Source organism: Pinus tabuliformis, chromosome X (genome assembly GCF_031772625.1).
Source record: "Pinus tabuliformis cultivar Carrire ecotype Pingquan chromosome X, CPIR1, whole genome shotgun sequence".
NCBI classification, from domain to species: domain Eukaryota; kingdom Viridiplantae; phylum Streptophyta; class Pinopsida; order Pinales; family Pinaceae; genus Pinus; species Pinus tabuliformis.
In genome coordinates this window covers 1,691,217,376-1,691,243,505 of record NC_142308.1, presented here as the reverse complement: position 1 = coordinate 1,691,243,505, position 26,130 = coordinate 1,691,217,376, and the positions used below count along the sequence as shown (strand labels likewise).

Sequence of the window (26,130 nt, the reverse complement as noted above, 5' to 3'; positions counted from 1 at the left end):
ATCAATGATGTATCCCAGATACTGAACCTGGGTCATGCCAAAAGTGCATTTCTCCAAATTGGCACATAGCTTGTGTTGCCGCAGTGTTTGGAGAACCTGTCGGATGTGGTGGAGGTGCTCTTCCCAACTCTGGCTGAAGATCAGAATGTCATCCAAGTATACTACTACAAAGGAGTTGGTGAATGGCCGCAAGATGTCATCCATTAGCCTCATAAAGGTTGCAGGAGCATTCGTCAATCCGAAAGGCATGACCAGCCATTCGAAGAGGCCCTCCTTGGATTTGAAGGCAGTCTTCCACACATCGGAGGGTTCGATTGGTACCTGGTGATATCCTGACTTCAGATCAATCTTGCTGAAATATTTCGCCCCCTTTAGTTGGTCTAGGAGGTCATCAATCCGCGGGATCGAGTACCTATTATGGACAGTGATCTTGTTCAGCGCCCGATAGTCAATACAGAGTCTCCACGTCCCATCCTTCTTCTGTACCAACACGGTCGGGCTCCCACAGGGCGATGAACTCAGACGGATGTGACCTTTCTGCAGGAGCTCCTGAATCTGCCTCTTGATTTCATTGTTCTCCAGAACGGAGCACCGATAAATTGGTCCATTGGGTAGCGGCGCACCTGGGGTCAGATCGATGGAGTGCTTGACTTGACAGTGCAGAGGAACCCCTGCCGGGGAGGTGAAGATGTCCTCGTACTCCTCCACAACCTTGTCCATCTGTAGTTGTCGTGCAGAGGGACCCCGTTTGGAGGCCGCGGCCACTGTCTTCTTCTTTCCTTGAGGGTGTATCATCAGGAAAACAAATTTCCTGGTTTTGGAAATGATCTTACTGCATTGTTTTGCAGTAATCAAAGAGAGGGCGGCAGGTGGTGCTACCTCTGGTATCCTGAACAACTTATTTCCCAATGTAATAATAATAGCACGGGGCCTTGATTCATACACAGCATGTCGCTTCCACGAGTATGGTTGTCCTAGTAATACATCACAAACTTCAAGGGGAGCAATGTCACACAATACCTCATCCGTGAAGGGCTTGATGTTGTATGGAAGGTGACACTGCTGGCTCACGCGAAGATCTCGTCCTTGGTGAAGCCACCCAATGGTGTATGGTTGTGGATGTGCTGTGGTCGGTAAGCCCAACCGCTTCACGACCTCTGCCGAAATGAGGTTCTTTTGACTCCCGCTATCAACAATGAACTGTATCAGGGAGCCCTTTACCCACATCTGAGAGTGGAAGAGACGCTCCTCCTCCTCTGGATCTTCAGGTTCATTTTTCTGGATCTTTGCGGTAGCAACAGTGGCGCTGGGATCCGCATCAATGATCTGCTTCCCTTTTTCATACCCCTTATCGGGTTCTGACTCAGAGTCGGAACATGCATCTGATTCTGAAACCTTTAGCTCAGCCACCAGTGACTGCTTGGCCCGACACTCACTTGTGTTGTGAGTGGAGCTCTTATGGAACTCACACCATTTTCCAGTGTCCTTTTTCAGCTTCACGGCGCTGTTCTTTGCTTGCGGCTTCGGCTGGTTGTCTTGGGCTGTCCCGCCTTGGCTTTGTCCTTTGTTCTGTGGTTTAGGGGCACCTTTCCCCTGCTTCGGATTCGCAGATCCAAAGTCTCGCTTCTTTTGTTTAAACTTCTGCTCGACCTTGACGGCATATCGGTATGCTGCGCCGAGCGAGGCGATGTTTAGGAATTGTATTTCTTCCTGGATGTACTTGTGCAAGCAGCCACGGTATTTGAGTATCAAATGTTGCTCCGAGTCCTTGATACCCAACTTTGTGCGAAGGGTATGGAAAAGATTGGTGAACTCCGGCACGTCTTGGTCCCTTCCCTGCTGCAGCGTGGTCCACTTTATGTATTCATCCTCATAGCTTCCGACAGGGTAGTACTGCTCCTTGATGGCATCCCGGAACGAATCCCAGGTGGGTGCGGCTGAGAATAGTGAGCCAGTACTTTCATCCTTCTGCTCGGAGTAGGTTTCCCACCAGTCCTTGATGTGGGGGGCTGCTTTGAGAAGAGCAAAAACAATCTTTTCCCGACTCAAAAATTCATGAACAGAAAAATAACCCTCTAGCAGATTTAACCATTTATCTACGGCATCTGCGTCTATCTGACCCTCGAATATGGGGATTTCAAAATTAACTTGTACCTTAAAGGGTGTGGCGTTTCCAGAGTAGCTGCTGGAAGCCGATGCGTTGCTTCTGGGTAGCCGCTGAAGGATCTGGGCAAAGCTGTCCATCATCGCGTTCCGTTGTCGCTCGAGGGCTTCTTCGAGCAAGATTTTGATGGGATCTCCTGCCACCTCGTCTTTCTTCTCGTCCGCCATGGGAGGCCGTCGGGATTTGCGAGGCTAGTCTTGCAAAGGTTCAACCAGTTCAAGCCCTAACTCCTTATATCCCGACCTTGTTGGGGACATGCAAAGAAAAACAGAGAAAAAGCAGACCGCTCTGATACCATTGATCCAGATTTAAACAGGAACGCAACAAATTATAGAGATAACTGATGAGCCCCAAAAATGTACAATTATTTGGGCTCATTCAACCTCCTAATTTGGCTTAGTCCACCATTCTCATTTGTTTATTGCATGTTTTTTATTATTTTTATGTTAATAGAGTGAATTTGGTTAGTCATTATGCCAACAAGTCTAATGGGTGCTTTGTGTAGCCTTGTTGGTCAACTTGGAGACAAAATTGAAGGTCTTAATGAGCACTTGGCAGCCAAATTCGTGGGAGAACAAGCTAGAGGATTTGTAGGAAGGTGTCCCCCTCATTTATGGACCCTTACCTCGAATTCTCCACCATCAGCTCGGAGTTCAAGGTCCACCGAATTAATGAGCACAAGGGCAGCCAAGCAAGTCAAGTTGGACTGCTGTTAACTCCAAGTTTTGGGCAGCCAAGTCCCTAACTTTTAGGAGGACTGTTGGGTCCTCAAATTGTATAAATAAGAAGGCTTGGGGCCTCATTTTGGTTAGCTAGTGGTTGGTCATTTTTGGTAGCTAGTTGGTAGTCATTTTTGTAGCTAGTTAGTCATTTTGTTTTAGCCATTAGTTAGCTAGCTTGTAGTTTGATTTTTAGGCCATGGATTAGCTTTGCTTTCAGCTCATTCTCAAGCTCTCCTTATGGACAGTTTTGATGTACTTTTCATTTCTTGATTAATAAAGATGGATCCAGCTTTGCACCAGCTCTAAATCTTTCATGGGAGGCTGTAGCTCTTGGGGTTGGGCCCATATCAAGCGCCCAGTACCTCCCTTGTGTATCTTTATGTGTTTGCTGCGTTCTTGAAATAAAAATCTGCTCTTTAGATCTTGCTTTGTTATGGTAGTTGGTTTTGATGGGTAACGTAGCTTTTTATGCTTAGAATCGATTGGTAGGAGTTTGTTATGCATTTAGATCTTTTGGAAAGCTCTTTCTCACGTGAAGTACATGGTTCTCTTTCCAAACAAAGCTGTTGTTCATTTATTTCATTGACAATTAGATTAAGTTAGCTAGGACTTGGTTTGTTTGCAAGAATTCATTGATTCGTTTAAATGAGCATTGTGCAGGGCATCTCTATCATCTTCATCACCTCCTTGTTCATCTGAGCCTCGTTCAGATCAGCTCCTCCATCACCAAGTCTGTTCCCTCATCTCCCATCTTCTCTTTTGCCAAGTAACCTTACCTTCTTCTCCATTGTTGTCTCAACTACCTTCAAGCCAAGTCAGCCTTCCACATCATCTCACCACTCCATCCATCAGCTCCTGGATCATTTCAGACCCCCATCCTACCTCCATAACCATCCGTGCATCTTCCCTCAACCATCCATCCTCAAAAATCCAATTCGTAAACATCCTGTAGAAGAATTACAGAACATCCTGTAGAAGACTTACAGGACTTTCCTGTAGAAACCCCTGCAGCCTTCCTGTAGAAGTTCATAAGCACGGTTGCATGTCATCCAAACTTTGTGAAACTCTCAGAGAGAATGTCAGGTATCCCTTAGACCCTCTCTGTACCATCCCAACCTTTCCCAAAGCATTTCATCCCTTGATCCATCCCTGCACAGTGGAAAACTAGTTAGAAGCACATGCATGATAATTTCAACAACTTAATCAAAAATACAAAAAGATGTTTTCTTCAGATAGTGATAACGTAGACACATGCATTTTACCTTCCTAGAAGTAATGGCATCTCTTTTCGTTGTTTGCATTCTTTCCTTTGCATCAGTAGGACTAGCTGGTAGAATTAGGGTTTGCTAGGGTTTGTGTTTCTTTTTGGCTTTCAGTTCATTTTTGCAAAATAGATTAATTTCCTTCGAGATAGCCTTCGTCCATCGTTGATAAAGCTTCTTCTGTGAGCCTATAGAAGTTGGCTTGAGCCCTAGCGGACTTGTGCCAGCTGACCAAGTGACAGCTGCGACAAGAGCTAGTACTTGTGCATATAGCACCGTCGCTTCCAAGTTTGTACGAACTACCGGGTTGATAAAATTAAGAGACAGGAAGCCCCAGGAGTTGTAGCATTATTGCTACAATACTGGAGCTCATCATCTTTTTGGCGTCGTTGCCGGAGAAGCGGCAGAGTATTGGTGATTGTTGCTATTCTTCTATTTTCTACTACAACCTTCTTCTAAGTAGTTTATTTCATTTCCATTATGCAATTTCATTGATGCAAAAGTAGATTAGCCTTTCTTGCTTTCCTAGATTAGTATTTCCCGCTTTCATAGATTAGCATTTCCTGCTTTCCTAGAATAGCCTTTCAATTCCGCATTTCAATTCTGCAAGCATAGATTAGTGTTTCAATTTCGCAAGCGTAGCCTAGCATTTCATTCTTGCAATTTCATTTGAGCAAAATAGATTAGTCCTTTCCTGCTTTCATTTCAATTTCGCAAGATAGTTAGTTGCAGTTCAATCTATTTCATGCCTTGTAGGAGTAGAGATAAGTTAGAAAAATGATTGCACAACACCCCCACTGCTTCACACAGCCAACGTTCTTCTTCGATGGCTGTGATGAAAGAGCCCCTGGGTGGACATCAAGACATATCTGAAGAACCTATAGGGGAGAAGAAGAAGAAAACATTCCTCTGAAGCAAATGGCTACAAGTAGAGATGTTGGGAGCAACATCTTGTCCAAAGATGAATTTGAAAATCAGATCAAAGATTTCAAGAGTGATATGAGGCAATTTCTTGCCATGCAACTGGATACCTTGCAGATCCAAAAGAAGCAAGAAGAAGCCAAGAGGGCTTTGGCCATTTTTTGTCCTAGGTGCCTTAAAAAGCATCCTAGGAACGAATGTCCAATGCACTCCCTAGAAGTGTGTTTCATCTGTGAAGAATACCATCCTACAGATCAGTGCCCTTCCTTGCCCAGAATCAAAGCTACATATCAGAGAGCCAAGGGAGCCACTGAATCACTCTATTACATGAACCAAAGTTGGCCACATGGACCTAGATCTTACCAACAGGAACTGCAAGGGATACCCGAGACCTATTATGACCCTTATCAAGCCACTTTCATGCCCTCTTGGGACCCCCCTGCTCATCCTTCCTGGTCTACACCTCCTCCTTGGTCATATTCTCCTTGTTCCTTCATAGATCCATATTATTCCCAACCAGTTGCTCATTCGTTTCACTCTTATGCTCAGCCACAACCTCAATGGAATGCACCTTATCAGGAGTGGAGGCCCCAGTATAACTCTCATCCCGCTCATTTTCCTCCACCACCTGCTCATCCACAACCATCGCCTCCTCCTCCACCAAGGCAACCCCAAATGCCTACCCAACCACAATGCCATCCATCTCCATCTCAAACTCACACCTCCACTCATCTACCCGTACCATTTCCAAAACCATGCAATGGAGCAGCTCAACCCAATTGCAAATCTAAGGCACAACATGTGCAAATGACTCCTCTTGAGCTCAATGATGTTCACCAAAGCTCAGGAAGAGTGTTGCAAAACAAAGATTCTATTGAAGGACCAAAGGAAAAAGAAGATTCCAAAGAGGAGATCAAAGAACCATGGGCTGCACTTGATGAAGAAAAGAGATCTAAATCAGAGATCGAGGGAGATCCCTCATGGTTACCATCAAATCTTCCATGTATCCAAGAGAAAGATCAGAAAAAGGAGGAAGATGAGAAAGTCATGATAGAGCGTGACATGAAGAATGATCCAGATCAGCCAAAGAACCAAGGATATCAAAGCTATATTGAGATATGGTTTCAGAAGGTCACTAAGTTGCAGCAGTACTTTCCTCCTCAGCTATGTTTTGTACTTTCAAAGTCAGATCATTTTGTCTCTGAAAGTTGGATAGTTGTCAAAGCATGCATTCCGAGCCTTTACATCATCTTGTCTCTAATCTCGATGTGCACATGGCTCCATTGGAAGTATTCTTATACTTGAAAATGATTTTGTTTTTCAAGTAGGGTAGGGTAGAAAAAAAGAAAAAAAGAAAAAAAAAGAAAAAAGAAAAAGAAAAAAAAATGAAAAAAGGAAAATAGAAATCTAAGGTGAAAACCTCCTCGGAGGCGCCTTAGGTTGGCTCATTGATTGAAAACCTCTATGAGGCGGTCAATGGGTTGAAAAAAAAAAAAAAAAAAAAAAAAAGAAAAAAGATCTTTGGGTGAAAACCTCCCTTGGAGGCGCCCAAGGCAGGCAATTAGGGTGAAAACCTCCATGAGGCGCCCTAGTTGTTTTTCAAAAAAAGAGAAAAAAAGAAAAAGAAAAATGAAGCTAATCTCCATTTCATCTTGCAGCAATGACATTGCAGGTTAAAAAAGGACGTTTCATGATAGGAGGAGCACTCAAATCAAAGACAAAGGAGTTTTTGTGCCTTCTACAGGAAGTTTCGTATCTTCTACAGGAAGCTTACAAAAAAGCCAAATTGATCTCCAAAGAGGACCTGAAGGCTTGGAATATGTCCATGAGGCCTACACTCATCTATGTTTCCACTCCTCACCCCTTTTCCATCATTCTTTTCATGTCATTATGCTTCTTTCCTCAAAACTGTGTTTTCTACAGGATGCTCTATATTTCTACAGGAAACATCCTGTAGAACACTTTGGACGAGCCAAATTCAATCTCAAAAATGAATCTAATGGTGGGAATCTATTGATTAGGCCTACAAGCACTTGTGTGTCCATCCCTTGCCTTCATCCATCATTTTTTCCACCTCCTTGTGCCTCTCATTGTGCTTCTACAGGATCTTCCTGTAGAAATTGTGGGAAACTAGGCATGCATTTCAAAAAGTGGTTTTGCAAGCATGGTAGCTTCCTCAAAGGTTCAAGAGTCCCCCTGCAGTCTTCCAACTCATCCTCCATCATCTCCATACCTGCATCACAAACAAAATTCATTTTGTCATCCCATGCAAGCACATGCAAAAAGCCTTGAAGCCAAAAACACATAGAGCAGAATTTGTTTTTGCCATAACTTGAGAACCATGCATCCATTTGACAAACCATTTTATGGGGGATTTTACAAGGTCGATGACAACATGCCTGAGTAGTTTCATGCAGTTCCGGTGCACGGTTTCCAAGAAATCAACCTCCATCACCATCAGCCATTTTTGCATTTTCTCCATAACCGTGCATCCGTTTCAAAACCTGTTTCATGGGGGTATGCATGTGAGTGATGGTAACCTACCCAAGTAGTTTTAGCCAATTCCGATGCACGGTTTCCGAGAAATCGACCTCTGAATTCTTCAGCCATTTTCCATTTTTCTCGAAATCCATGCATCCATTGATCACGAATTTGCTATGGGAGATGCATCATGATGGTAGGAACATGCCCACCACGTTTCATCTCAATCCGGTTTTCCATTTGGGAGAAATGGAAAAAAGAAGTTCTGGTCCTGTGAAAATTCAATGGCAGCAGGTTCAGGATGCAGATCTGAACGTGGAAATGAATTCTTGTTGCATGCATCTGGCCAGAGGACACCTGCACAAGAAAACCAGCCATGGATTAGCAGCCCAGCCATCATGCAACCATAAAATCAAATGCATGCAGCAATGACAGCCCACAGCAGCTCACGGCAGCCATTCAACTTCGAGGTATGTGACAAACCCATTCTTCTATTGCATAAAATTAATTTGGAAACTGCATGAATGAATGAAATGGTGGAATTAAGCCACGGATTAGCGAGGCTCAACCAATTGTCTTCTCTAGCGCTCAAGGCAAAAATCACGCAGCATGATCGGCCATTCACGGGAAAAATTAAAAAAAAAACACAGTTAATGGTAGTTGAACTCCAGTGAACAGGATGTCAATTAATTAACGGAGAGAAGAAGACATGTATCACTGCAGTTTGAAAAATCTAGCGCACATGTTTTTTCCACCTCATCACAAATCACGGAGAAATTGAAGACGGCTTGGCTGAAACTCATGAACTGTTGTTCATCGGCACTTTCCACGTCCTCAACTAAAGTGTGCACAATCAGTTAATTGGTTCTCTATCATCAACTCATTTGATGATTGTTTTATTTCTCTCCAAAATTGTTGCAATGATCGTGATTCACTCGAAGTGTATTCAAATTCAGGTATTGCTTCCCTTTTTGCAAAGTTACGTACTCTGAAATGCGAGCTCACGCTGTGGAACTATTGTTTGTCTTGTCTCAAGATGGAGATAAACGAAAATTAACAGAACATCTTGAAGAAAAATATATGAAATGGTTAGCAAAACTTATTTCAACATCTTCAAATTTGGTCTTGGCGGTTCTTCCATGGCTCTGTTTGGCAGCGTAGGTGGTGGTATTTGCACCAAAGCAGCAGATGTAGGTGCTGATCTTTTTGGCAAGGTTGAGAGGAACATTCCTGAAGACGATCCACGCAACCCAACTGTCATTGCTGATAATGTTGGTGACAATGTTGGAGATATCGCTGGTATGGGATCAGATCTATTTGGGTCCTATGACTGAATCTTCCTGTGCAGCTCTGGTTGTTGCATCCATATCATCATTTGAAAACTCTCATGATCTTACTGCCATGTGTTATCCCTTGCTTATTAGTTCAATGGGTATCATTGCTTGCTTAATCACAACTCTGTTTGCAACTAACATATTTGAGATCAAGGCTGTGAAGGAAATTGAGCCTACATTGAAAAAGCAACGTATTATCTCCATTGTAGTGATGACTATTGGCACTGCTGCTGTAAGCCTAGTTGCATTGCCTTCATCCTTCACTATCTTCAATTTTGGTGCCCAGAAGGTTGTAAAGAACTGGGAGCTTTTCTTCTGTGGTGCTATTGGTTTGTGGTCTGGCCTTGTTATTGGTTTTGTCACTGAATACTGCACTAGTAATGCTTACAGCCCTGTCCAAGGCCGATTCATGCAGGACTGGAAGCAACAACTAATGTTATATTTGGGTTGGCTGTGGGATACAAATCTGTTATTATATTTGCTATTGCAGTAAGCATTTTATGAAGCAAAGAAAGCTGCCACAGTCGGAAAGTATTGTCATGTCAGGAACAGAAACGTGAATCAAGGATTAACCAATGGAAAAACAGTGATTCCCATCCAGCTTCGGCATGCAATATCTATTCTCGGGCAGTTCATTGAAGCTAGCAGACTGTTTCTACAGGAAGACAGAACAGTTTCTACAGGAAGACAGAACAGTTTCTACAGGAAGACAGAACAGTTTCTACAGGAAAGTGAAAAGAGGGAAGCCAAAGGAGAAATCGGCCAAGATGCTAGCCAAGGACGTCACCAGGGCCATCAAAGACAAGGGGAGAGATTTGGTTGCTCAGAGGATGAGCAACACTTTCAGTAGGGGGGTGATGATGAGCCCCAAAAATGTACAATTATTTGGGCTCATTCAACCTCCTAATTTGGCTTAGTCCACCATTCTCATTTGTTTATTGCATGTTTTTGATTATTTTTATGTTAATAGAGTGAATTTGGTTAGTCATTATGCCAACAAGTCTAATGGGTGCTTTGTGTAGCCTTGTTGGTCAACTTGGAGACAAAATTGAAGGTCTTAATGAGCACTTGGCAGCCAAATTCGTGGGAGAACAAGCTAGAGGATTTGTAGGAAGGTGTCCCCCTCATTTATGGACCCTTACCTCGAATTCTCCACCATCAGCTCGGAGTTCAAGGGCCACCGAATTAATGAGCACAAGGGCAGCCAAGCAAGTCAAGTTGGACTGCTGTTAACTCCAAGTTTTGGGCAGCCAAGTCCCTAACTTTTAGGAGGACTGTTGGGTCCTCAAATTGTATAAATAAGAAGGCTTGGGGCCTCATTTTGGTTAGCTAGTGGTTGGTCATTTTTGGTAGCTAGTTGGTAGTCATTTTTGTAGCTAGTTAGTCATTTTGTTTTAGCCATTAGTTAGCTAGCTTGTAGTTCGATTTTTAGGCCATGGATTAGCTTTGCTTTCAGCTCATTCTCAAGCTCTCCTTATGGACAGTTTTGATGTACTTTTCATTTCTTGATTAATAAAGATGGATCCAGCTTTGCACCAGCTCTAAATCTTTCTTGGGAGGCTGTAGCTCTTGGGGTTGGGCCCATCTCAAGTGCCCAATACCTCCCTTGTGTATCTTTATGTGTTTGTTGCGTTCTTGAAATAAAAATCTGCTCTTTAGATCTTGCTTTGTTATGGTAGTTGGTTTTGATGCGTAACGTAGCTTTTTATGCTTAGAATCGATTGGTAGGAGTTTGTTATGCATTTATATCTTTTGGAAAGCTCTTTCTCACGTGAAGTACATGGTTCTCTTTCCAAACAAAGCTGCTGTTCATTTATTTCATTGACAATTAGATTAAGTTAGCTAGGACTTGGTTTGTTTGCAAGAATTCATTGATTCGTTTAAATGAGCATTGTGCAGGGCATCTCTATCATCTTCATCACCTCCTTGTTCATCTGAGCCTCGTTCAGATCAGCTCCTCCATCACCAAGTCTGTTCCCTCATCTCCCATCTTCTCTTTTGCCAAGTAACCTTACCTTCTTCTCCATTGTTGTCTCAACTACCTTCAAGCCAAGTCAGCCTTCCACATCATCTCACCACTCCATCCATCAGCTCCTGGATCATTTCAGACCCCCATCCTACCTCCATAACCATCCGTGCATCTTCCCTCAACCATCCATCCTCAAAAATCCAATTCGTAAACATCCTGTAGAAGAATTACAGAACATCCTGTAGAAGACTTACAGGACTTTCCTGTAGAAACCCCTGCAGCCTTCCTGTAGAAGTTCATAAGCACGGTTGCATGTCATCCAAACTTTGTGAAACTCTCAGAGAGAATGTCAGGTATCCCTTAGACCCTCTCTGTACCATCCCAACCTTTCCCAAAGCATTTCATCCCTTGATCCATCCCTACACAGTGGAAAACTAGTTAGAAGCACATGCATGATAATTTCAACAACTTAATCAAAAATACAAAAAGATGTTTTCTTCAGATAGTGATAACGTAGACACATGCATTTTACCTTCCTAGAAGTAATGGCATCTATTTTCGTTGTTTGCATTCTTTCCTTTGCATCAGTAGGACTAGCTGGTAGAATTAGGGTTTGCTAGGGTTTGCTAGGGTTTGTGTTTCTTTTTGGCTTTCAGTTCATTTTTGCAAAATAGATTAATTTCCTTCGAGATAGACTTCGTCCATCGTTGAAAAAGCTTCTTCTGTGAGCCTATAGAAGTTGTCTTGAGCCCTAGCGGACTTGTGCCAGCTGACCAAGTGACAGCTGCGACAAGAGCTAGTACTTGTGCATACAGCACCGTCGCTTCCAAGTTTGTACGAACTACCGTGTTGATAAAATTAAGAGACAGGAAGCCCCAGGAGTTGTAGCATTATTGCTACAATACTGGAGCTCACCAATAACCATATACACAAAGATGCAGCGGAAATAATACTTCATTTCATTAATGGAAAATACTGAAATATGCTTACAACCAGAAATGGAAATAAACCAGCTAGGGCGATGGTAGCTTATCTCTGAGAAGAGATGTGGTGGCTACATGCCTCTGAACTATGTTACAGTGAGGCTCGAAGGCCTATTTATTGTTGAGAAACAATGGAAAACCCTTAACATTCCAAAACCTAACCCTAGGAGATGAAACGCCAAACTGTGGGCCCCGTTTGGGGGTAAATTGGTACACCAACTTCCCGGGGTCGTAACTTTGGCATATGATCTCTGTTTGAAGCATACCATAGCTCGTTAGAAAGATCTATCCGAGCACTATCATTGTTGGAACGGGCAAGATTGCCCCTGGATTCCCCAAAAAACGTAGTTTAGGGCCTCAAAACGGCTCCGGAAGTTCAGGACCCGAAAAACTGCTAAAAATAGTAAGTTGTGCTACAATTAAGGAAACTGAAAATGCTGAGAAAGACAATGGTGGGGGTCCAGGTGGACTTGGCAGGTGGCCACAAATGTCCACCTGGATCATTCCTCCAAGTGAATCACCAATTGTTGTGGCCACCAACAACCCCCCTCCTTATTTAGTATTAGCAATAACACTAGGTAAGTGGGGACCCTTAGAAAAAATTCAAAAAATCAATTAAGGCTCATGTATTTTACTCAAGAAACATCGCATCGCGCAAAGAATGATAGGACATTTCCTTATGAGTAAAAATGATCAACTGCGAGATTGCGACATGAACTCCATCGCATCGCATCGCATGCATTAAGAAACGCTCACATTGGAAAACCTTAAAAAAATCGCCGATATGCGATATGCGATATCGCATATCACAAAATTGCATGAAAAACACATAACGATTTAACGATTACAGCGATCTGCGATTTTGCGATATTGCAATCCGTGATCTTGCGATAGTGCGATCAACCAAACTTGCGATAGCACAACATGATGAAATTGTGATAATGCGATACAACGAAATACGATATTGCAATGCAGATTGCAGAAACATTCCATCGCAAATTTCCTTGGCTCAATATTCAAGAAAAGTTTTCCGTAAAACAAAAACTGGATACACGTTTTAATGATAATTAATAAATTATATGCCTGTTGTTAGGAAATATGGTTTTGTGTTGTTCGAAGAGTTAGTTCATGTCAGGTGACATGTTTTTGTACATCCGTAGAGTTTAAAGCTTTCTTGTCGATTTTTATTATCATTACTCTTTCCTCACTTGTGAACTGCAGGAATCTATGAGGAAAAAGGGTAAAACTCCAATGTTCAAAGACAGAGAAAAGACGCCCACGTACGATAGAGCTGCAGATTCACAGAACGTTGTTGAGCCATCCATTACAGATCTTTCATTTACATCCATGGTTGAATGAGTATTGAACGATGCTGATATCAATAAGCAGTTTAACGCTCAAGGTCAAGAGCTCACGAAAGCGTTATTTTTACAAATTTTGAAGCTTATACCCGGTGAAGAAAAAGGCGCTAAAAGTGAAAAACGCATCAGAGAAGCCCGGATCAAAGAACGGAGGCAGTTTTCGATGCGCGATTAGCGCCTAGCGCTAATTGCGCATTGTTGAGAAAATTGTTCAAAAAGCAAAGCCTCTAACTGCTCAGTCATTTGTAAAACCCGAAAAATGCAGGAAAGCAATGGTAAAGAACAAACTGGAAATAGAAATCTAGAGAAAAAGGCAGAAGCAATTCAAGGGTTAACCAAGTTGAACTTGGATTATTACTGGGCATACGCAGTAATTCCACAAAGTCAGAAGATGACTCTCGAGTATATCATCGATGTTGCTGAAAAGATGGTTCCAACTCTTACCATTTCTGTTTGCTTAGTTCAACCAAAAGCAGAAGACAGTCAGCCGACTCTCCCAGCCAAATACTGAATGCTTGCAACATTAAGGAGCAAATGCAGAAATAGTTAGATATTAGATTTAATTTTTAGAAATAGTTTTGCTTAGAAAAAGGGCGGTCATTTAAACTGTATCCTAAATCTGTGTAATTAAGTTATTTAGTTAGTAGTATTTAAACCCTTCTTATGCATTTAGAGAAGGGTCCAGAAATTTATCAAAAACTTGTCCTCAGAACATGCACTTTTGCACCCTCAGAGGAGGTTTTGGTGAATGAATGGATCAAGATTTGTTGATGTTTGCATTTGATATCTGCTACTGATGTTGCACTTCTATACTCTTAGTGGATGTTAGAGCAAGGAGAGATAAATCATTGTCGCTTGAAGCTTATGAGTAAGACTAGTCATAGATGGTACTTTTATCTCTTGACCATTTATGCTTATATGTTAAAGTGATATATAGTTTTTAGTTGTTTATGTATTATTGCATGAATGCCTGAGTTATCATTTGGCACTTTTGTATGGTGATAGCTATTTATTTATATTTAATGTATGAATAACTCATTATGCGATATGTTTTTCACAACTTTTTCATATAACTTTTTATGCGAAGTGGTTCATCTTGATTGATTTCCTTTCTTATAATTGCTGAATGATCTTTATTACAAGTTGTTATTTGAAATCTCTTTAGATCGCATAATAGAAGAATTACATCTCGGGTTAGTATAGACATAGATGTTACTTCTTATTAGATTACAATAGCATAGAATTAGATTAAAGTTTGAATTAGAATATCTTAAATAGGAACTGTTAGATCAACAACATCGAATTCTAGACACACACACACTCATAGATTGGGAAACTGGTCCCATTATCCCCAGTCAGACCTGCTATACCAAACGAATAAGGAGCTGCCAACCAAGGTCCGGACTGGGCGGGTATCCCCCTTGTTGTCGACCCGATTTTTGGGGCTTCAACAAGACCCAAGCACTCCATCTACACAATTGAAATGGCTGCGTTGTACGGAACGAGCAGGCCCGTGGAAGAAGACCAAGGCTTCCAAGCTGGATAGCCAACCCATCACACTGACAGAGGGTGACCTCTACAACATCGGTGACATAGTTCACGAGGTCACCAGGGAAGCGCTCCAGGAAGCAATGATGAAGCAGCAGAATGTGTTGGGGGCCCTCAGGTTGCAGCTGTAGCAACTTCAAGTGTAGCCCCCATAGGAGGGAAAGGTAGCCACCTATGGTGCTACATGTACATCACCAACGAAGCAATTTCTGTGGGCCAAAATGGCTAACACTGTCACACTACCGGAAGGAGCACTGATAGTGGACAATAGGAGGATAGAGCCGCAGTGGGCCGGATCAAGGGACTTGGCCTAAACTTGGTTGCCCTTTCGTGGGACACATTATACTAGCTACAAGACAGAGCTACAGTGGAACTCCGCGCTAGGGAAGGACATGTTGTACAAATTCTCAGTGAACAACAAATCAACATTGAGAAACTTAGTCTATAATACAATGAAGCACTGGTGTAGAATCAACAACTAGAGTAGATAGTAGAGGAAGCATGTCGTCGTGCTCTAGAGTTATAAATTGTGACAGATCTACCAGTTGGAGTGCGAATTCACAGATTGGCTGCTGGATTCCATGAGGCAAAGGAGGAAGCAACGAGGATACAGTTGGACCTCAACCTTCAGATTGCCAAATTGCGATTAAAGGCATAGTCATCCATGCCCCCAAAAGTTAGGTAACAACGCGCTAACACTATCCAAAAGGGGTTGGAGGAAATAGGACAGGCAGTGTAGGACTGTACTATGATGTTAGAAGAATCCCTCACAGTCCTCGCTTCCTTATAGGAGGACCCCACCATACAATGCCTGGAAACAAAAGCACGTGAGCTTTAAGTGCAGTATGACAGTGTGCGCAAAACGACATAGACAGTTGTCCTAACCCAACAGTTGGTGAATCTACAATAAGCAAAGGCGTTGAAGGAACGGGTGGATGCTGCACAACAGAAAGAGGTAGTACTTAAAGCATGCGTCCAACCTTGGATTGATGAGGCCTTTTGCATCACTGCTGATATCAAAGGAAAGATGACACAAATGAAGGTGATGCATGCCTTAAGACAAGGATCTACCCCTGACAGCAAGCAATCGTCAGAAAGAGTAGAGTAGATCCAGTAGACGACATAACAGTGTGTTGCAGACCTTCGTGCAACACAAGCATAGTTGGAGGGGATCCATGCCAAGATCGCCGCACTAGTAGAGTGACTCGGGATGAGTCACGATGATTGTGTTAGGGGCCTGTTGGGCATGGGATCCCCTAGAGTAGGTTTTGGGGCTCAAAGCCCAAGTTTTGGTCAAATATGGTGTAAAACTCTGCGAAGTGCGGGCACGGAGCGTGAAGTGTACAATCGAGTCATAGGGCTGTCTGCCCTAAAATATTATAATTTAATGTAAAGTTGTGTTGGCCTACCCATGGTCCACGGACCATGGGATTGTATAAATACAATGAGGCTCTAAGTGTAAAGAGAGCGAAGCTAAGTAGAGAATATATAGAATAGTCTTCGGACCATGGGATTGTATAAATAGAGGAAGGCTCTAAGTGTAAAGAAAGCGAAGCTAAGTAGAGAATAGATAAAATAGCGAAGGCATGGTTAGAGCATCGAGTGGAATCTAAAGTGTACGGGGTCATAGTAATAGGAAGAGGCTCTACATATGAGTGCGTAGAGGCCTAGTAGAGTCCGTAGCTGAGTGTACGGACCCCTGTAGCTGAGTGTGTAGGCCGGAGTCAGGTTTGTACTTAGGATTGAAGGATAATAAAGAGAAGTTTATTCTATGCATCTGTTTTAGAATCCTTATGTTGATGTTATTCATTACTTTGACTCTGTTTATTTACTGTTCGCACTTGATGAATACTCGTATGAATGCTTATATGTGAATTTAATCTAAGTAATCAGCGAATGGAGACTAATTAAGGAATAGTTGGGTAAATAACATGGGTTGCGCTGCAGCTGGAATCGCGCGAAGATAGTAGCACAGGGTGCAGGGTGCCCGCAGGTGCACGTAGCGCAGCAAGTGCGAAGGTTGGACCGCGTACCAATCACCACTTATCGGACATCCCCAGGGTATGGAAACTTGGTTCTAGCACCCTCCAATGAGTTAGGTACTCTGTTGCAGTGATAATGTATCTCGCGTCCATTTTTCCATGAGGTTTCATAGGTCTCACAGTGTCGATTTCCCACTTTTCGAAGGGTTGCAGCATCATTTGTGGATTCAAAGACATCTCGTCCCTCCACGATGGTTTACCTATCCTTTGACATATATCATAGGCCTTAAAGTGTGAAGGGTTGGCCACAACAACCCTGTGTGGAGAATCTTTTGCGTGGTCGCTTGTCCTGCATAGTGTCCTCCTGCAATGCCCCCATGTGCTTCCACGAGGATCTGGCTTCATTCAAATTTAGGTACATATCTTCACAGTATCTAATCATTTCCCATTTTGTATAGGTGCCCCGTGATGACAGAAAAATTAGCCACGCGTACCACCAATTCCTTCTTCTGCTAGATGGAGTATTCCTTTAGCGCAGTCCCCATTGTCAGAAATTGGATTATATCTTCAAAGTGTCCATTTGCTACACACATAGCAAAGAGCTTTGTGTTAGGTAATCCTTCCTCCAAGCTATTAGGTTCCTCTCTCATTTCAATGTGCGACAAGTGATCCGATCCCACGTTTAGGCGTCCAGGCTTCACCATGACCTCAAAGTCATATTCGTGTAACAATAAGAGCCACCTGCATATGCGCCCCCCCAACACAGGCTTATTAACCAAGTATTTTAGCGTGGAATGGTCTATATACATCTTGAAATGCCCCCCTACAAAATAGTGCTAGTATTTTTGGAGCACGTACACCATAGCCAACCCCTCACGTTCAGTTGTGGAATAGTTCTTTTCCACTTTAGACAACCTGTGACTTGCGAACATGATAGGGTGATCCAAGCCCTCTCCACCCTCCTATGTGAGGACTGCTCCTAGCGCTATACATGATGCGTCAACATCGACATGAAATTCCACATCCCATTTTTGGAAGACCAGGATTGGCGCAGAGGCCAATTATCTTTTAGTACATCCAGGCTCTTCATGTAATCATCATTCCAACAGAACGTGACATCCTTTTTCAACAGTTTCTCAGTTGGCGCGGTGATCTGAGCATAGCTTTTGATGAACTTCCTGTAGTACCCTGTATGCCCCAAGGTAGCACACAATTGTTTAACACTTTGCAGTGTTTCCAAATTCAGAATTATTGCAATCTTTGGGTCTACCATTAGTCCTTGTTTGCAGACCACATGTCCCAACAGGTTCCCAAAGGGAACAATCAACGTACACTTCTTGAGGTTCAACACAATTTGATGTCATCCACAAGTATCCATCATCAAGTGTAAGCTCGATATACGGTGCTTAACCAATCCAAATACAGTCCTATCATCCAAAGAGACCTCCAAGAATTTGTGGATATATTCTTTGAATACTGCAACAACTATGCGCAAAAATATGGTCGATGCATTCCTCAACCCAAACAACATAACGTTGTACTCGCGAAGTTGGTCTTTCTCTTGTCTTCCAGCGCGATTTTGATCTGGTGGTATCCTGAGAACCCATTAGTAAAAGAATATGCTTCTTGCCCACCGACATTTTCCAATACTTCATCTATGAATGGAGTTGGGAATGGGTCATGCACACATGCGTCACTCAACTTCCTAAGGTCCATGCATATTCTTATCTCGCCCTTCTACTTCTTTTCCTGCACTACCATAGGGCTTATCCAATCAGATTCTTCCACTGGCTCAATGATTCCAACTATGAGCATTTTGTCTAGTTCTACAAGGACCTTTTCCTTATGCTTCGGACTCAAGCAATAAGGTCTCTGCTTAACTGGCTCCGTGTCAGTTTTTAAGGTGATCTTCATCATCCCTAAATCGCCAACGATCCCTTTTAAGTCCATGATCTTGGTCGGGAATAAGTCCTGGTACTCGCGAAGTAACTCAGCGACCTTATCCACCATTGTATCATCCCAGTAGTCACTGAGCATTGCATACTTTGGTTCGGCCTCCGTACCAATGTTTACCTACCTTGTCTTTACTAGCGTGGTTATGTCAGGGTCGTTAATTAATGGCCCTTGAACCTCACAATAGCCTTCCATTTTTGGAATGTTAACTTTCCACGGATCTTCGTCGTCTTCTTCAATATTCACATTGTAACACTCTAGCACATAGCTTAGCTGCGTCGCCCATTCAGGCTGAAGCACTTCCATTGGCTCTTGGGGTATTTTAAAGATAGCTGCTTTTACTGCTTGTAGCGCATCATCAACAATATCCCACTAGCGATCCTCAAATGTGAAGGTTAACAAGAATCCTTCACACAAGATATCCCATTCATTCGTTCCATGGCAGAGCTTCGTCTCTGTATACTAGTTCATGGGTATAACATCCAGGGTATGACATAACAAGTGCACCCACTCAGATTGTGGTTCTTCCCCATAGACCTTTGTCCATCTTTCGATGTGCACGCGCGGATCATCCTGTCTGTCATACTTGTCTTTTAACCACATCTGAGGCTTCCCAAACCGCATGCGCATCATCCTTCTTCACTCGTACCAATCCTCAAAACTTCTCTGGTGCATACCCCACCACCTCATGGGCGTAGCATGCAATACCATTTTCAAATCTTTGAAATGTTGCTATTCCGACACATCTCTTTCAAATTTTCTCAAGAAATTATCCACCTCACTCAACCCATCATACGTAGGTAGGTCCCTCACCTCCATCAATAAGCAGCACAGTGATCTTGTCATCATGTTACAGTTCAGTGTGGTTACCTCGTGTAACCAGTTCTTCCATCGTTCTATTTCCTCATCCGAATCCAATGTGCATGAGCTTTCACACTCCCATGAGATTCGTCCATCTGCGGTCAGATTCACCTAGTCTTTCTCTCGCGCGGTTATCTTGTAGATGTAGTCCAAGTCATCATCGTTATCATAGTCGTGCACCGGCTCCATGTAGCATGATCCCTCTACAGGGTCCAAAGGTACAACTATGCGCAAGGACTTTTTCTCAAAAATCATCTTGTGCTTCTTCATATTTATCACTCCATTCATGTCAATTGTCCAATCTATTCCTAATAGCACTGGGTAGGGATTTCTATCATCAACAATCTCTATCACTTTGAAACCTACTAGCGCGCTTGCTCCCTCGATATCTACTGTGATAACTTGTAATCACCCCATAGTTAGGATATTTTGCTGGTTCGTCATTTGTAGTTGGATAGGAGACCATTGCAGTGTAGGCCTCCCCATGCGCTCCCATGTCTACTTCGGCAGGATGTTCGCGTCCAATCCTAGATCCAAAATAACTTGGTCCATCTCATATTCTCCAACCTACGTGGTCAATCTCATCTCCATTCCATTCACGTTGTGTTCTTTACGAGCTTACAGACTACGTGCTGTTCTCCTTGTGTGGTCCCAACGCATCTATTTATGAATTCTTATAGCCCCTTTACAGCCTTGTTGTCACGCAACAGCGTCATGCATGTTTCCTGGAACGTAGTGAGCATTGATGGGTCCATTTCTGGCTCCAGTCTATCTTTACTTCCTGAAGTGGACGCATCAGTGAAGCTCCTCTTGGCTTCTATGAAGGTCTCCTTAGCATGCTCTAGATCAAATTCTGGTTCCTTCGTTGGAGCTTTGCGAACCCATGTACTTTCTTCACGCTGCTTGCCTTTGTCATCCCTTGTCGTAATTCCACTTCGGATGAGCTGAAAGTCACCCTAGGAGTGATCTCAGTTAAAGATTTATTGAATGAAGGTATTACAGACTCATGTGTTGGTGTGTGTCTACGTTATTTAGGCAACGGATCGATCAGGTTGCAAATACACAAACACTTGAAATGGAAAACAACAGAGAAATACAGTAACCAAATACAAGAACACAAGAATTTAAGAAGGAGTTCACCCTATCCTCCAGGGCTACATCTCCAGTCCAGCTCTCAGTGGTGGTCTTCTTTTATTGTGTCTTGAAGTAGAGAATTACAATGAAGGAGCTCAATATGAGTCTCCTAAACAAAATTTGCTTGGCGGGGTGGTTCTTGGATTCCCCAAGCCACTAGAGTGCACAGACTCTTTTCCTCACCAGCTCTTTGACCTTTCTAGTCTTTAATGGAAGGAGCTCAGTATGGTGCTTAGTCTTGACAGATCCCCTCTGGGATGGCTTGAATATCTCAAGCTCTCTGGTACTTGATGCTACCTTTTGTCAACTCAGCCGTCTGTCTTCTTTCTATTTTTCATTGAATCACTGTCTCTTCTTTGTTTTCTCTATCTCCCTTTCGATGTTCAGTGTCTTCTACTTTGTCTGTGCATGGCTTTAAAGCCATTCAATCTCATGGCTATTCGATTCCCCTTCCACTTGCATCGGATCGCTTACTACAGCTTCGCTTGGAGTTCCCTGCTTCGGCGTCATCATCAGGCTCACAAGGAGTGGCCACTTGTCCTCCTACAACTGCACCAGCTTGCTTTGTCGGTTCAGTTTTTTTAGTTACGTCATGGAATGAGTCATCTGCCACCTTGGTAGTCAAATCAGACGTCAAATTCTTATAGGTCACAGCTTAATCTGCTGTCAATTCCAGCCTTTCCATCTGACATGATCTCATTCGTTAGATCTGGATCCCCCAGATCCGACGCCATTCGCACATTGCACACTGTTGACTTGCTCGACTGTTAACACGCGGTAAGTGGCAGTTTTCTTTCTCCTCTGCTTGCCACGCGTCAGGTGCTCAGTGGAATCTGTGACGCAGTAATTTGTCACTGTCTCCATGTCAGTCACCCTACTATGTCAGGAGTTCACAATAATCAAGTTCATGCCTTCTGAACTGGCCAAAAACCCACTTTTCCAAAGTTTTCCTCATCAGCGCGTCTGTTTCCAAAATATCCGCGATGACTGGCACTTCATAACAAACCGCGTGCACTGCCAGCACGGAAGCACACGACTTTTCCGCGCTGATCGAATTTCATGACCAGCACAACCTCTGTTTGTATTTACCCGTGCTGACATGGCCCTTTCCATTATGTCTTTGCGACGTCAGCGCGCCAGACCAGTTATGCACCCGCGCTGATCCAATTTTGGCGAATTTGTTCCAACAGCCAGCCTTCGAGATAACTCCAGACTTGGTTGTTGGCCTTGTGAGTATCAACTCCCTTCTATGGCATGTCTTTTCGACCCTTTGCAACTACTTCCCTTGAAGATAAGCTCATCCTTCCACCCTTTTAGGAGGCTCCTTCTCCTATATAAACTTCCACCATTACCATGAGCAGCTAGTTTGGAATAGCTTGGATTGTGTAGAGCTTATAGTGCTCAGATTGCTGCTACTATAGGTAGTTGGTGTGATAAGTGTGGAAGTGCATGATAGCTTAGGGAAGGTTGTGTTGTGTTGCTTGTGTGAGAGAGAGAGTTTCTTGTCTTGGGAGAATCATTTCCAAAGGTGAATGCTTGAGACACTTGCTGACTGGCCCCTCCTGATAAGGATACCGACGTCAGAACATTTGGTTGTACTCTTCTCTGCTTGATTAATAATAGATGACTACTATTATTGTTCCATTCTCATTTGTCTATACAATGGTTAATGTGAATTACATCCTTTCTGACTGATGTATAGTTGCTTTTATTAGATTTCACGCTTGTGTTTGTTTCCTCTTCGTGTGTGCAGGTGTCTATTCGCGGAGATCGCGGAGGATCGTGACCAGCAAGGGCGAAGGAGCGAAGGCGGCATCTCTTCATCAAACGACAGCGCTGGAATCCAAGTAGGTGTTCTTTGCCTACCTTTTAATTGCAACTAGGAACTTGCATAGTAGCATTGACTGATTGTTGCTAGACCCGTTCTGGGCTAGTAGGGATCGCCTCTATCCGTAGAGGGGATTTGCCTCTCCAACAATTTGGCGACTCCACTGGGGAGTTCAGCCTTTTGTCTCTTGTGTCCATTCTTGTGTTTGAATTTGATTGTTCTCTCTTTTCAAGATTTGGGGATTGTTTCTCTGCCGGTAGACTTCCTGGGCCCATCTGGGAAATGTCTTAATTGTTAAAAGGTTTCTACCTTTGGTTTGGGAGTGTTACACTAAAAAATGTCACCATGACTATTTACAGTTAGTATGGCTCAATCAACAATCATGCTACCCTCTTAGGCAAGTCTTATGCCTCTGCTATCCATCTCAAACTCAAAAAAGAGAGAAAGTCTTGTAAAAAATGTGTTTATCTCTGGGGACGCAGGTTCTCTCAAGCCTTACCTGCGGGGACGCTCACAATGTTCACAAAGACTGCGTCCTTGGACACTCTGTATGTTAAGGGACAGGTGCGTCCTTCTGTAAAAGGCAAAATGCGCAAGTTTCATCTTAAAAAAGTTACTTGTGGTTACTTCTAGAACTTTCTAGAGGTCGGTTTGATGAAATGGATGCGCCTCCAGTTGGTTCATGTATCCCTATTAAGGAGGAACTTATCCCATCAATAAGGGAGCTATCCCACCCAAAGAGGGGGATTATCCCATTGATGGTGGACCTGAATAACCTCTTTACAGCACTATAAATAAAGGCATTGAGCCAGAAGGAGAAGAGGTGGAAGCTATACATTTTCTTTGGGTAAATGCTGCAGGAATTAGGACTCCCATTTAGAACCTTGTGAGGAGAGATTGTCTTTGCTTGATTCTACTTGGAAGTGGGTGAGCTTTGTCAAAGTAGAGGAAAACCCTTGATGGACCCTGGGAGGAACTTGCACAACACCAAGGCCAGGTTGTAAGAGTTTCTTTGTTTCGTTATTAATACAAACTGGTTCATTTTTCTCAATAGCTTGTGTTAATGAGTTATTTCATGTGTTCCTTGGTCTGCATGTTGAATATATGTTTTATTATATGAGATGCAAGTGCTTGGTAATTGTTTGATTGTTTGTGGTTGCAGGAATTGATGTGAAGGAGGAGCTCATCCGGATCGGCAAGGACGGACTACAACAACAGCGTTTTGGAATAAGGTAAGCCTAAACACTTGTAGTTTTCATGTTTTAAAAGGTGTATTTAGAGAAAGATCGCTCCATTTTGTCTTGTTTGTCGCTAGAGAGTTTAGACTCCTAGGGAGGTCAGTTGTGTCCGCACAAACGACTTTTTCCGCCACGACAAATTGGCGACTCCGCTGGGGAATCCATTAATGTGAAAGTCTTTTCCTTTGTGTGACCTTTGCTCTGAGAAAATTATTTTTATTTTCTGGTTTTTGACTGTGAGAATTAGTATTTGGGTGGCTTAGCTTTAGATTTAGTTAGATTTGGTTTTTCTTAACTTTTCCAGAAGGACGCACCCTCTGAGTACTGCACAGTGCGTCTTTGGACGCGCTGTTGCCGTTTGCACAGAGCGGGCCCGCGCCTGTTCTAACGGGTTGCCTGCGTCTTCCTGTAAAAATTTAGGAAAACTCCATTTTTGCTTTAATTGCTTTTAGATTTTGGTTTTTCTTAGTGTTTTCTGCCCAGATCCTTTAGTACCCTGTCAAAAATTTTCACCTGAACTTGTTTCATTAGCATTCCTGCTTTTAGCTTTCATCAATTGGGTGTTTTGAGTCTCTTTTTTGAGAAATTCTTGATTTGATTTCCTTTGATCATTACTTGGAGGTTTGTCTCAGTCTTTTCACAATTTTGCATCTTTTTAATCGCCTTTGAGTGTTTTTATGTTTTGATCTTTGGAACTCTCACCCAATTTTCTCAATTTGCACTTGATTGGTTCTTAGATCACATTAGAATCGTCTTGTGTTTGAGAATTCTTTTGCATAGATCACATTTGCACAATTAGAGTTCTCAGTTTCAGAATATGAATGAAAAATGTGCATAGATTACATTTGCATACTTTTCATGTGAATTGTGCATAGATTACAATTGCATAGTTTACATTCTGAAAAATCAATCGTAGATTTAGATCAGCTTTCTTTGATTTGAATTTACACAAAAATAAAAATAAAAATTGGTTTGGAATTGATTTGCATTAGTTTTTCTTGATGAAATTAGTGCATTAGAGAATTTGTTAAATTTTCTCTTAATGATCAATTTTTTGCATTGTTGGAAGTGAATGGAAACTCTCTCCTTACTCTAGTTAGGATTCATCGAATTGAAAGGATTGCATTATCATATTCGATTGCATTCAGTTGAGTCGGGTCATAACACCATTGGTTTCATCTCCATTTACCCATTTGAGTAATAACAGCCTTAATAACACAGCGCTTAATTAAAATTCATCTAGTAATTTTTACATTTCTAGGGCTCTGAAACACCAACATAGCTTAGGCTAGGGTCTTGGAGTAGGTGAGTACTTAACTCTCCAAGACTACAAAACCAAACAGATAGTTTATCTTGAGTAGAATAAATCCAATTGTTTCAATTGCACTCTGGGAAAGCTCCTCTTAAAGGAGAATCACGAGCTCGTGTCCGAACCAGTGAGGGGATCATTCCCCCCTCGTTGGGAACGACGCCAGACAGTACGTATTACAAACGGTAAACCTCGGATTAACCATTGTCAAGGAGCCAGGGGTCACTTATCGGTAAACCTTGGATTACTGTCAAGGAGCCGGTAAGGGGATTGAGCTTGTTACTCTGCCCTTGCGTGCTGTCGGAGTTTAGACTGTTCCCCCAGGTGTAATTATTGTGATTGGTAACTTTAGTGACCATAATCTTTAGGGTTCTACCGAGGTGACGGTGGAGGGAAGGTCCCACTGTACCTGGAGCAGACGTCGGTTATACTCACTTGGATTTTCCGGGGGGTTCGCTTCACTTCGAGACGGTTAAAGTGGAGGAACTTGTGCCGGTCTATTCATTAAGCAGGTTGCCGGGGTAACTGTTCCACCCACCACTTCTGTACTGAATTCGGCGATGTTGGGCTTCATCACCAACTAGTGTTTTTGGTCCGGAAGGCTACTGTTTGTGTATGGTTTGACTCCTAGATTTGATAGCGCGTGTTAATTTGTTTGTTTTTACTTTTAGAGACCATAGGTGTGAATTGTGAATTTTAGTTGTTAAGTGTGAATTGTGAATTGTTAATTTTAGTTTTAAATTGTTAATAAAATTCACTGAAGTTGAATATAATGGCAAATGTTCCGGAATTTATCAACCTAGGAACCCCTCCTAACGAGAATCCTAGTACTTTTCCTTACTTTGGAAATGTTGGTCCTCCTTATATGGCTACTTTGTCATTACCTGGATTTACAATAGGTTTACCGATATGGTTATTTTCAACTTCGTTGGCCCAAAGTACTCCAATTGTTCCATCTCAACCGGATGCTTCACCTCAACAGAGTTCACCATCTCAACATCACCAACCTTCTGTTGACCCTTTACCTTCTTCGCCTAATTTTTCTTCCTCCATTTCTTCCTCTTCGCCTGGTAAAAGCCT

The 26,130-nt window shown here is 42.7% G+C and overlaps 1 pseudogene; it reads left to right on the top strand.

The window, feature by feature from the left end:
* Nucleotides 1–8,689: 8,689 nt before the first annotated feature.
* On the top strand, nucleotides 8,690–9,377 carry LOC149146510 (pyrophosphate-energized vacuolar membrane proton pump 1 pseudogene; annotated as a pseudogene).
* Nucleotides 9,378–26,130: the final 16,753 nt, after the last annotated feature.